Source organism: Pseudochaenichthys georgianus, chromosome 11 (assembly GCF_902827115.2).
Source record: "Pseudochaenichthys georgianus chromosome 11, fPseGeo1.2, whole genome shotgun sequence".
Classification (NCBI taxonomy): domain Eukaryota; kingdom Metazoa; phylum Chordata; class Actinopteri; order Perciformes; family Channichthyidae; genus Pseudochaenichthys; species Pseudochaenichthys georgianus.
The window spans coordinates 26,603,968-26,615,133 of NC_047513.1; the positions used below are offsets into that span (position 1 = coordinate 26,603,968).

Consider the following 11,166-nt stretch of genomic DNA (forward strand, 5'->3'; position numbering starts at 1 on the left):
CAGATGAGCAGATCGCCACTGGGCTTTCAACTAAAGACACAGACACGCAGAAACTGCGGCATGTGTATGGACTTATCGGTACTGCAATTTCTGAAGTGTTGGAGAGGCGTTCTGGTGCTCTCCGTCAGAACTACAACCCTGTCAGTCGAGACATATACCACGTGATGACACGTTAGGCTCGTGTTGTGTTCAAGGACCCTGACCTTGGCCAGGAAAAACAGGGACTCGCTTGTTTAATTTTTTTGCGGTCTAGATTTCTTTAATTTTTTTATTTTTTGCGTGTGTTTATAAATTACCTCGAGGGCCGTACCAAATTGTCTCGCGGGCCGTATACGGCTGGAAGCCGGAGGTTCCCCAACCCTGCCGTAGAGTCTCACTCTGAGCGAGTGCTGCTGCAGCTGCTCTCGGCTTCGTCCATACTAATTCATTCATTCATTCAATGCTCGCCGGTTCCGCGGTTCCACATTGTTTGTTGTGAGGAGTCTGATATATTTAGTATATTTCTATTTTAGTGCGACAGCCAGGGGTGACAGGCGCGTACGCATCACAGGCAGCTTGCTGTTGCCAGATTGGGTGGTTTTCCGCATTATTTTGAAGCCTGTTTACGGTGTGTTTTAACTGGGTTTTCGGCTGAAAGGCATATGAAATCTGGCACACTTTTGAACGCCGTTATAATACAGTGCTGAGAATGAACGCACTTTTGAACGCCGTTATACAGCGCCCAAAATATGAACGCGTTCATGAACGATCGTTCATTGAACGCGTTCAGGTACATCACTGAGTGACATATAACAATATCTATTGTTAGTGTGAGTCTGTTATAAACAACTCATTGGAGTCTGCAGTACTCTACTCTGTTTTGCAGTCTATTATACACTGTAAAAAAAGATCATAATTTTACAGGAAATAACTGTAAATGTTTATAGTAAGTATCATGTTTTTTTAAATAACTTGCAAAATCCTGTAAAATGGCAGATATTAACTATAAATTAACAACCCAAAACATTATTTTCAGTATTTTGACAATAACCACAAATAACGTTTATTTCCTTTTTTTTACAGTAAATTTACTATATAATATTTACAGTATTTTTGCACTTTCAGAAAATAAATGCAGATGTACGTCAAATAAAAAGTATTATCTGTAATTAAATATGTAACTCGTAATATAAAAGTGTATTACTATTATAAGACTTTAAGATTTTCTTTGTAATTTTAAGGTAATCATAAAACTGTAAAAAAAGCGTCAACTAAAAAAAACGTAAAATGTAATTAAAACCTTTTTACATACATAATTTTCTCAATATTCGATTGAATCCACCACAAACACAAAATATCCAATGTTGAAACAAAAGTAAATAAATATGTTCTCATTAAATTCCTAACTTACTATATTGTAAACATCTACAGTTGACAATATCATTAAAACAAATTAAAATGATAGAAAGTGGAGACATTTCTGCAGGGAGGATCAAGGTTTAAAACACACACTGTTATTTACTCAACAAGTCACAGTTATCCTTGTTTTATTTATGTTGCTGTTTTTTTTTCTCCCATTGGTCAATACACAGTAATAAGCCTTAGTTTTACAGTATAATGTATGGTTTTCGGATTCTGGCCGACAGCCAGAGCTACGGCAATTGAAATAGAATTCAGCCAAAACACGGCAGACAAGTCAGGCATGTTTGGAATGAGTCCACAACACTCCTGATTGGTTAATATAAACGTCATCGAAGAAACCTGCCAATGAGAACTGTCCGCGCCTGTCGTTCACATTTGAAACATCCACGTCAGTTTGAGTGGGTCTCCTCCTGCGAGCTACAGCTGTCTGCTGCAGGATTTTATGGATTAATATCGGGATCGTTTTACACGTTAAATATGAGTATCGGGACGTCAACAAAGAACAGAAGACTTGAGATCTGGTGAGTCCTGCAACTGTAATGGAGTTAAATATGTATTTAGATAATCCTTAGTTTGTGAATGTTTTATTTTTTATTTAAGGTTACGTTTCTTCTTCTAGTTAGCTGAGTTTCTTCCCGTTAAGTTGGTATTCATCATTAATAGGTTGTTAAATGTTAAGAAGCCCTGACATGCTGTTTCTTGCAAGATGTTGCGCCCGGGAAAACTGGCTTAACAGGTGGCTGCTAACGTTAGCTTACAGTTTATTGCAGTGCTGCCCCCCCACCCTCTCTTCTCCAACACGGGAGAATTACACATAAACATGCAGCGGGGTGTCACAATGTTGTCGCCAAGTTTAATGTAAAGTTTCACAGCTTTCTTATAGCGGAATCTAGTTTGTTAATGTTCAGTAACAGCTAGCATAGCATAAACAGCTAACCGCTAACGTTTGGCTAACTTGCTAGTTAGCTCTGCTCTATATATTACAAGCTATGACTATGACATGACTAGCTAATGTCACACTGTGTGAACTAAAATACTTTTTGTATTACTACATCATACATGCTTGGTCCAAATCACTGCTAAAATTAATTATTTTTGAAAATGTATAGTAAAGAAACACTCAGCCATGCATGAAATAACATAGCAAAAATAATACGGGTAATGTTTGACCCATGTTGTGCCTTAGAAGTGTAGTGATACAAACATTATTTTTATTCAAAAAGTAAGAAAGGGAAAAATACAAATTGGTGTTGATCCAAAACAGGTTAATTGAGGAATACATGGAATCCTGAAGTAATTTATTGCAAAGATATTTACAATTAAAACTAATTCGGGTCACTTTTGACACATGTTGGTTGTATGTTGTTGTGTTAACATGACGGCTGTGATGTTCACTCTTTTGACAGAGCACCAGTGGACAGCGAGGACTATGGAAGAGAAGATGTGATGGCTTTGTGTGGAAAGCTGCTGACACCAGCCTGTGTCCCTCATCAGTCTCTCCAGGCAGCACCCAGCTATTCTTCCATCTTGGAGATGAAAAGACTTTGATATGTGAGTAATAACTAACTTGTGTCTAACATAGTATTGAATGTGGTTTAGGAAAGTATTTAAAAATACCCCACATTGTACAGGACAATCAGACCTTGTTCAACAAAGATCATAAGACAATTGTTTTGTCTTTGAGGTACAGCTGCAGCAGAGAGTCTGAGTTTGAAGAAAGCACTAACATTTTATTTAGTGTTGTTTAATCAATCAATATTTACTGGTCTTGAATTTCCTCACTGGATTACAAAATGCTTGAATCTTATTGTACAGGGACATTATGCAGATTTAATCACCTGAAGATGAAAATATAGATTCATCGATATGTACCATTTTAAGGAAATAGACTGTTATGCGGCTTTCACACCAGCGCTTTTCAGTTTCTAGCTCCGATCGGGAGCTTTTCTGGTTCAGCTCCGGTTTCCCTTTTCAGCTCCCGCTCTGTTCACACCGCCCACTGGCGCTCCAGAGCTGCCCCTGCTGCGTCATGACGTCACCGTTTACATCGCTGATTTGCTCCCCAACGGCAGCCATTACGGCGCTCACAACAACAACTGCGTCGGGTCGATGATCGTGTTGCTTTTAATCACACGAAGCCAGAATAAATTGAATAACGACTTCTCCAACCTTATACTTTGCTCCAGAGTGCCGTGGTTCATTGTTTATTAATGTGTTTCTGCAGAATTTACCGACCGCTGCAGTATTGGCTGCTCTTCCACGGGAGTTTATTCTCCCGTTAGCTCCCGGTTAGCTCACACTGCAGCGGCCGCTCTAAAGTATTCACTGTCCGACTCACACAAGCAGCTGATGCATATCCCCAGTTCCCCTTAGCCTAAGTGAATGTGTGTCAGTCTGAATTGACGCTGTTTGGTATCACAACGCTGTTATGAAAGTTTCTCTGGTATAAAACGGGTGATGTTGGCATAGCAACTGAAGCTAAACTGACTACTTGCATCCGATAGCTGCAATAATACAAAACAACACGTCTGCCTCTCTCCACAATGATCGATAACAGTGAACGGATGGTCAAAGTAAGGCACAAATAAACAGAATCACACGAAGCCTGGTTAGTGTTGCCTGACTTTATAAAGTGTGTTTATAGGCACTACTGCTTGTAGGCAGGCATAACAGTCGACCCATGGGAGGTGGGTTTAGTTTCCTGCACGCCTCGACGTAAGAGAGACGTAAGCGACGTCGCCTCTTAGCTCCAAAGCTCTTGCCTCTGGACCGACAATTTTTTGGAGCTGGAAATGAAGCGGATTCCGGAGCTAAGAGCCGGCGCCGCTGCGGTGTGAACAGGAAAACCCGGCGCTTTTCAGGCTCTAGCTCCGAGCCGGAGCTGAAAAGGCGCTGGTGTGAAAAGGGCATTAGTGGTATTGACCGAAGCTCCACAGCTGTAGCTAGGCGCTGCTAATGAAAACTCAAGTGCTCAATTTGTTGGTTTTTCTTTATTATTAAGAATTGAGCAAGCATATCTTCCTCTTCGAAATCCCAGTTGTACTTCGCTAACACGTAGTGCCTGGGAGGGTGTGTTTGATTGTTCCCACCCTTACCTCACTTATGGACTAGGTCATGTTAGACAAGCAATCCAGTGGTTAGTTTTAGGGTCACCTCCATTGTTTTATTTTTTATTTATTCACTTTAAGAGAAAGGGATTTCAGAAACAAGTCTCACAAGTTTGTCTCGAGGTAAAATTTACAAAAGCTAACTGTTGTTAGACTATGTTCCCCCCTTCTAAACTTATGAAATAATCAATGCCCTGATAATAACATCCATCATTATGGTTTACTAATAGTTATCACTTCACTTCCTCCTCCAGCACCTGGACACAGCAGGAACCTACGCCAGGATCCTGTTTGTGTACTTCAGCTCTGCCTTCAACACAACCCTCTGGCTGGAGGCTGCGAACCATCAGGACCAGAACCTCTCTCCATCAGGACCAGAACCTCTCTCCATCAGGACCAACACCTCTCTCCATCAGGACCAAAACCTCTCTCCATCAGGACCAGAACCTCTCTCCATCAGGACCAGAACCTCTCTCCATCAGGACCAGAACCTCTCTCCATCATGACCAGAACCTCTCTCCATCAGGACCAGAACCTCTCGGCACCTCAACAAGGCCCGCCCCCCCCACTGACACTTTACCTCAGCCACAACGCAGACTCTGCATGGAGATCACAGGATGGTAAATAATGCAATGTTTAAATATTGCTTACTGCCAATATTTTATATTCTATAATTTATTGCATTCTATTTCTTAATATAGTTCGCTATCTGTGTAGTTTTTACATTTTTTTATTTGTATGTACGACACCTCCTCATACGTGTGAACATACCTGGCAATAAACCCGTTTCTAATTCTGATCTTTTTGTCCTCTAGGTTGCACTGCCACGTCTACAGTAGCACAGAATGGACAGAGGAAACATGATTGGGCCTCAAGTTTTTTGCAGCCAATATACATTATCCTACAAACTTGGGATAGGAGGGTGAGTGAACAAGTTATCCATTGGTTGGAACCTACATCCCCATTGTTAGACGTACTAAATCCTGCACACTGCTCCTTCACATTGACAATGTGAACATATGTCGCCATTTTGCCATTTCTGTTATTTTCAGTTGAATGTTTCAAAGTAATCTTAAAAAATTCAACTTACTTTTTGTTTCTACTGTTTATAAGTATGATGTTTAAATATGAAATGCTGTATTCATTAGTTGTACTATAATTCTACAAATATTTTTAAGTTTTCAGAGTAATTGTTTCCTACAGAACATTTTGTGATGTCATTTTGTTGAACCTGTTTGATTGGAATATGTTAGAAAAAGCTGTAAAATAACAGTATTCTAGCTCTTTAGGTTCTGTATTTATTTTAGTGTTTGATCATACAAATCTAATAAAAGAAAATGTAAAAAACTGTTTTTCTCATCAGAACTTTATTTAAGGTATTTTAATGTAACATTTTAAGACAATAGATTTTGAAAAGAGAGGAAAGTTTCCTCTAAAATATTTAAGGACAATTTCTGTATACTAATTGCTTTTGCACTTTATTTCAGTTAAAGTATTTTTACTTTAATTTTATGGTTTTTGTTTGGCAGCCTGCTGCCAGTCATTTGACCGGTTTTTCTGGGTTTTTTGCCCATAGAAGTTTTAGTGCTGTACTTTTATTAAACGTTATTGACTGTAAAAAGAGCAGATACATCTGTAAAACCTGTAAAATATTTAAGGACAATTCCCGTAAATTAATGTTATAAATTCTGCAGAACCATTTTATAGAAAACAATAGCAATGTTCTATAGATTATTTTGCAGAATCTATAGTAAAATCCATAGGTAAATTCTATAGAATATTTGCCAATATTCTGCATTATATTCTACAGAAATTCTATAGAAACATCAATAGATTCTATGGAATATAGGTCACAAATTCTATGGTATTCTCCAGAACAGTTCTATAGAAAGCATCCATGGGGTTTTCTATAGGATTCTATAGACTATTTTCTACAAAAAAAACATCTACAGTGTATATTTTCTATACTATAGTATTCTATAGATTATTTCCCAGAATCTATAGTAAAACACGTAGGCAAATCTATAGTATATCCGCAAAAATCCTGTAGTATTCTACAGAAATTTTCTATAGAATTTGTCCATAGATTTTTCTATAGATTATTTCCCAGAATCTATAGTAAAACACGTAGGCAATTTCTATAGTATATCCGCAAAAATCCTGTAGTATTCTACAGAAATTTTCTATAGAATTTTTCTATAGATTATTTCCCAGAATCTATAGTAAAACACGTAGGCAATTTCTATAGTATATCCGCAAAAATCCTGTAGTATTCTACAGAAATTTTCTATAGAATTTGTCCATAGATTTTTCTATAGATTATTTCCCAGAATCTATAGTAAAACACGTAGGCAATTTCTATAGTATATCCGCAAAAATCCTGTAGTATTCTACAGAAATTTTCTATAGAATTTGTCCATAGATTTTTCTATAGTATTCTATAGATTTTTTTGCTAAGGGAGGTGCCTTAAATAACCCCATATTTTATAGTGAGATGTATTTTTATGTTCATATAATAGTGATTTCAATGCTACCCCAAAATGATCACTGGTTCCATCCTGGCCACCCCACTGAAAATGTCCTGGCTCCGCCACTGGGGGCGGCGCTGTGGAAGTGCAGGGTGGCGAGTGAGAGCTGTCATCTTCCCTTAACAAGCTTCAAAAATGTATTTATCGTGTGATTTTGGAAATAAAAGTTTCACATTCTGAAAGCCAAGACTTTGTTTATTTAAAATAAAAAATAAACACCCGGAAAAAAAAAATATATATATTTAATTTTTTTTTTTTTTTTTTTTTTTTTTATTGGCTCATGATCAAGCGGCAAACTCTGGGGAACAGCCGGGAAGCCAATACGGAAGTGCCACACACTGCAGTTCATACATGGGCCGCTAGGGACTGGCTGCAGAAAGGAGCAATTTCCATAGACCCCCATGTTAAAATGCCCAACTTTACATCAGAAAAAAACATGTTTCTACCCATGGATGCAATAAATATTATTATCGATATAGTTAGATTCCACCTTCATGATTATGAATCTGTGAGTGAATTGTTTTCTAACACGACCCTTTTATTTATATTAGGTCTTAAAGTTGTTGCATAAATTAGGGCGTGGTCACTTTGATGGACACGTACATGCCTCACTGTCAGCTAACAGCAACTTGTCCACTCTGCTAGGCTACAACCATAGAGGCTACAACGTTAGTTAGTCATAGTACTGTACTTGACCCTTTAGCTTTATCCGTGTTCGTGGTGATTGTGCCTTTTAGGGAATATTGTTACAAATACCAGACAATTAAAATGTTGTGCTGTGCGCTTGAATGTACTAACAGAACTTCCAAGAAGTCTAAAATGATAATATTATACATGTTAACCCCGTTCGCAGGTGTTTGTGTGCTTGGTAGCTTAGCTTGTTACTTATTAGCCAGCTAAGGACGTAACCCTTTATGCATACATATACATTTTAGTTTATGATTCAGCCTTGGGTAAGACTTTTATAGTCTATCACTGCTAGCTCCAGCCGGCGTCCCGGAGCTAGCCCACTGCGGCTCTGTTAGGTCCGGGCGGTTGAGTCCGTCTTTTCTCAACGTGTGAATGAAAAGCATTAAGAATAACAAAATATAGCTAATTCTCTTGCAGATTGTCTCATTTGATTATGAATGTAACGTTTATATAGGGGAACTACACTGTTAGCAGTAACTTGGTATGCATGTATTTCATGTTAGCTTAGCTTCTTAGCCTGAGCTAGCTCCGTTTACTTCCAGTTCGGAGGCAGCAGGTCCCGCCTCGGCTCCGCCTCTTTGCCCTTATTTGGAGCAGGCGGGATTAGACTCTGACGTTGCAGTCGAGCCGTTAGTGGCCGACTCCGCCTACTAAGGGCTTCACGGCTGTCACTACCCGATCCGTCCCCCTGCCCGATCACTAACCCATCTCTCTCGAGTTTTCTTTTTGAGCTTTGCTAAAAGCCACTGTGTCAAGTGTCCATCTTGAGTTGCCATCCAGAGTTGTCCAATATGGCGGACCATCTCGCACATGCGCAGTACCGATCGGGCAGGGGGACGGATAGGGTAGTGACAACGGCAACTCTGCAGAATCCTATGGGTGACGTCACGGACACTACGTCCATTTATATATGCAGTCTATGCTCATGATAGGCTCCCGATCTCCGTAGGCCCCTGGGCATCAGCCCAGGTCAGCCCGTGCATTAAGGCGGCCCTGCACCCGGGTGTCTGTAGCTAACAATGCTATTTGCACCCGGGTGTCTGTAGCTAACAATGCTATTTGCACCCGGGTGTCTGTAGCTAACAATGCTATTTACACCCAAGTGTCTGTAGCTAACAATGCTATTTACACCCGAGTGTCTGTAGCTAACAATGCAATTTACACTGAAAGGTAAAAAAAAAACAGGGTTAATTGAGAAAACTTCCAAATACTGATGTTTGTCCCGAAGTTGCTCTCATTCAATATTATCAGAGTAATGCAATATTGACTTTAGCAGTTTTAGGTAATTAGGTCATACAGAGTAATTGTAAAAGGTCAAATCATAATTATTTTCAAATCACACAGTGCCATTGACTTAATAATGATGTGTGTGCATCAAAACCTGTAAGCTGTGTTTATAATAGGGTGCAAGAGGGACATTTATTTTTAATTGTGCCGATCCGCTGTTAGACAACAGTTTGTGTACCCATCACCACTGTGGGAGTTTGAAACTACCATCTATAAAACTGAGGTAAATGGCCCACTTTCTTAAAAACGTGACTCAGGACCACTAAAGTTTAGATTGAATCAAACAGCGGCATATGGTGTCCTTTGCGTCTATGAACACACCTCCTAGAGTTCATGCTTCAAAGTTACACACATGAGGTTTCTAGGTTGCACTATTTGTTTTATACTAGGTGATCAGCAAACCCTGTATAACATATAAGATGGTATGTGTTTGGAGGGATGTCATTGAAGTGTCTGTCTCATTCATCTAAATACAAAAGTAGATTTTTCCAGCTTCAGCAAAATGAGAACGTTGATTTAAGAAGAATTTGTGTGTCATCTCAGGTGAAAGGACCTTAGAGGTATTGCGCTGAGCCTAGAGAGGAAGTAAATGTCCCTTTCCTTTGATGGACTGATATTCTTTATTATTTTCTGGAAAGTTTTATTTCATTTTTATGCCTTTTTTATAGTATAGGGGTATTAAAACTCAATGTATCTCTTTATGGTAGTGCAAGTGGATTCATGCAGTGATATAATGAGCATTATCCTTTCTCCTCTTTTACATTTTTTTCTTTCAGTCTTATCTTGTAGCTTCAAACAAGAAGACAATTATTAACTGAAACAGACAGAGTTTTTCGGGTGAGCGTTACAAAACCAAAAGGTGGGAATGTGTCAAACGCATGATATCGGTGCATGGCAAATCACAACGTTGAACCTGTGTAGCTGTGCAGGCTCTCTGATATGCCAGTCATGGATGAGACAGTTAGAGACTTCAAAGTGTCTGAAAGAAGCTCAGAGTCAGCCTCAGTCTGCAGCCAGGCAGGTGCAGGTTTTCCTGACAAGCCTCTTAAAACACTAAATCTTGTTAATTCACGATGTAAGTCTGTTTGCCGCACAGTTCTGAACCACAACTAGGAGCTCAGCGCCTTCCGAATGTATGACAAGTTAAGCGGGAAAGTCTTCACAAGGAACATTACCTGTGTGTGTTTGTGTGTGACCTCAAAGATTATTCAGACATTCATTTTTGGATGTGTCATTGTCTGCTTTTAATTAGGTGTATAACGACACAGGGACTAAGGTTATGGTGTGAATTATCAGCTCTGTTATGAGTCCTTTAGGCCATGTTTAATGACTCATAAAAAAACTATGGCTTTTATTAATCGCTTCCATTTTCATGTCTTCACATTTTCGTGAAACATATACAAATTAAATTACCAAAGAAAACACCACTTTGGTTTTGCCCTTGATGTTTTTCTTATCAAAAAATTAAGCAGAAATAATACAATAACCTGAACCATGTCTACTTTTTAACTTGAATTTCACACGCTTTCCTCTGCAGTACATCCTCAAAGTTGTAGAAAATATAGACCTAACAGTAAAATGTACTTTTTATCTGTTCAACACCCATTCTTGTTAAATTGGAACAACAATGTACACCATGTATCTGTGTAAGTGTATTACTGTATCCCATATCGATTTGAAAATACTATTTATAATTGACAAATGCAGTTGCGTGCTTGTATTTTATATATGCCTTCCAACATGTTTTCTTTACTCAATTCCACCCAAGATGCAGCTCCCCTCTCTCCACCAAGGGTATTTATTAACTGTATCACAGCTGCCCCCGCCATGAGTTATGGCGCTCCGTGATTCATTGAGCGATTCTGATGAGGTTATGAGCGAGCCAAGGACAAAGTTATCTCTCCTCTGCCCAACAGAAACACCAAGTTTATTAGCCTTCAAAGCAATAGACCTCTTTTTTCTTTTTTTTTAAATCTAATCCTTGGTTCCTGCACCTCAACTAGCCACTTCATATACTACATGCGTTGGCTGGCAGAATACATAACGTCGAAGGGAGGCGGGGGGGGGGGAGAAAAATGGAAAGAGGAAAAATCCATTACACTGCTGCCTTGACTCATTGAGCCTATATAGTGTAATTCATCCTGAAGCTTGTT

General features: G+C 39.0%; 1 long non-coding RNA gene across 1 annotated transcript; it reads left to right on the forward strand.

Annotated features, from left to right (window-relative positions):
* The first annotated feature begins 5,020 nt into the window (after nucleotides 1-5,020).
* Nucleotides 5,021-5,857, forward strand: LOC139434790 (uncharacterized). The gene is made up of 2 exons (XR_011644095.1): nucleotides 5,021-5,128; nucleotides 5,324-5,857. It is a non-coding gene; the product is annotated as an uncharacterized lncRNA (long non-coding RNA).
* The last annotated feature ends 5,309 nt before the right edge of the window (nucleotides 5,858-11,166 follow it).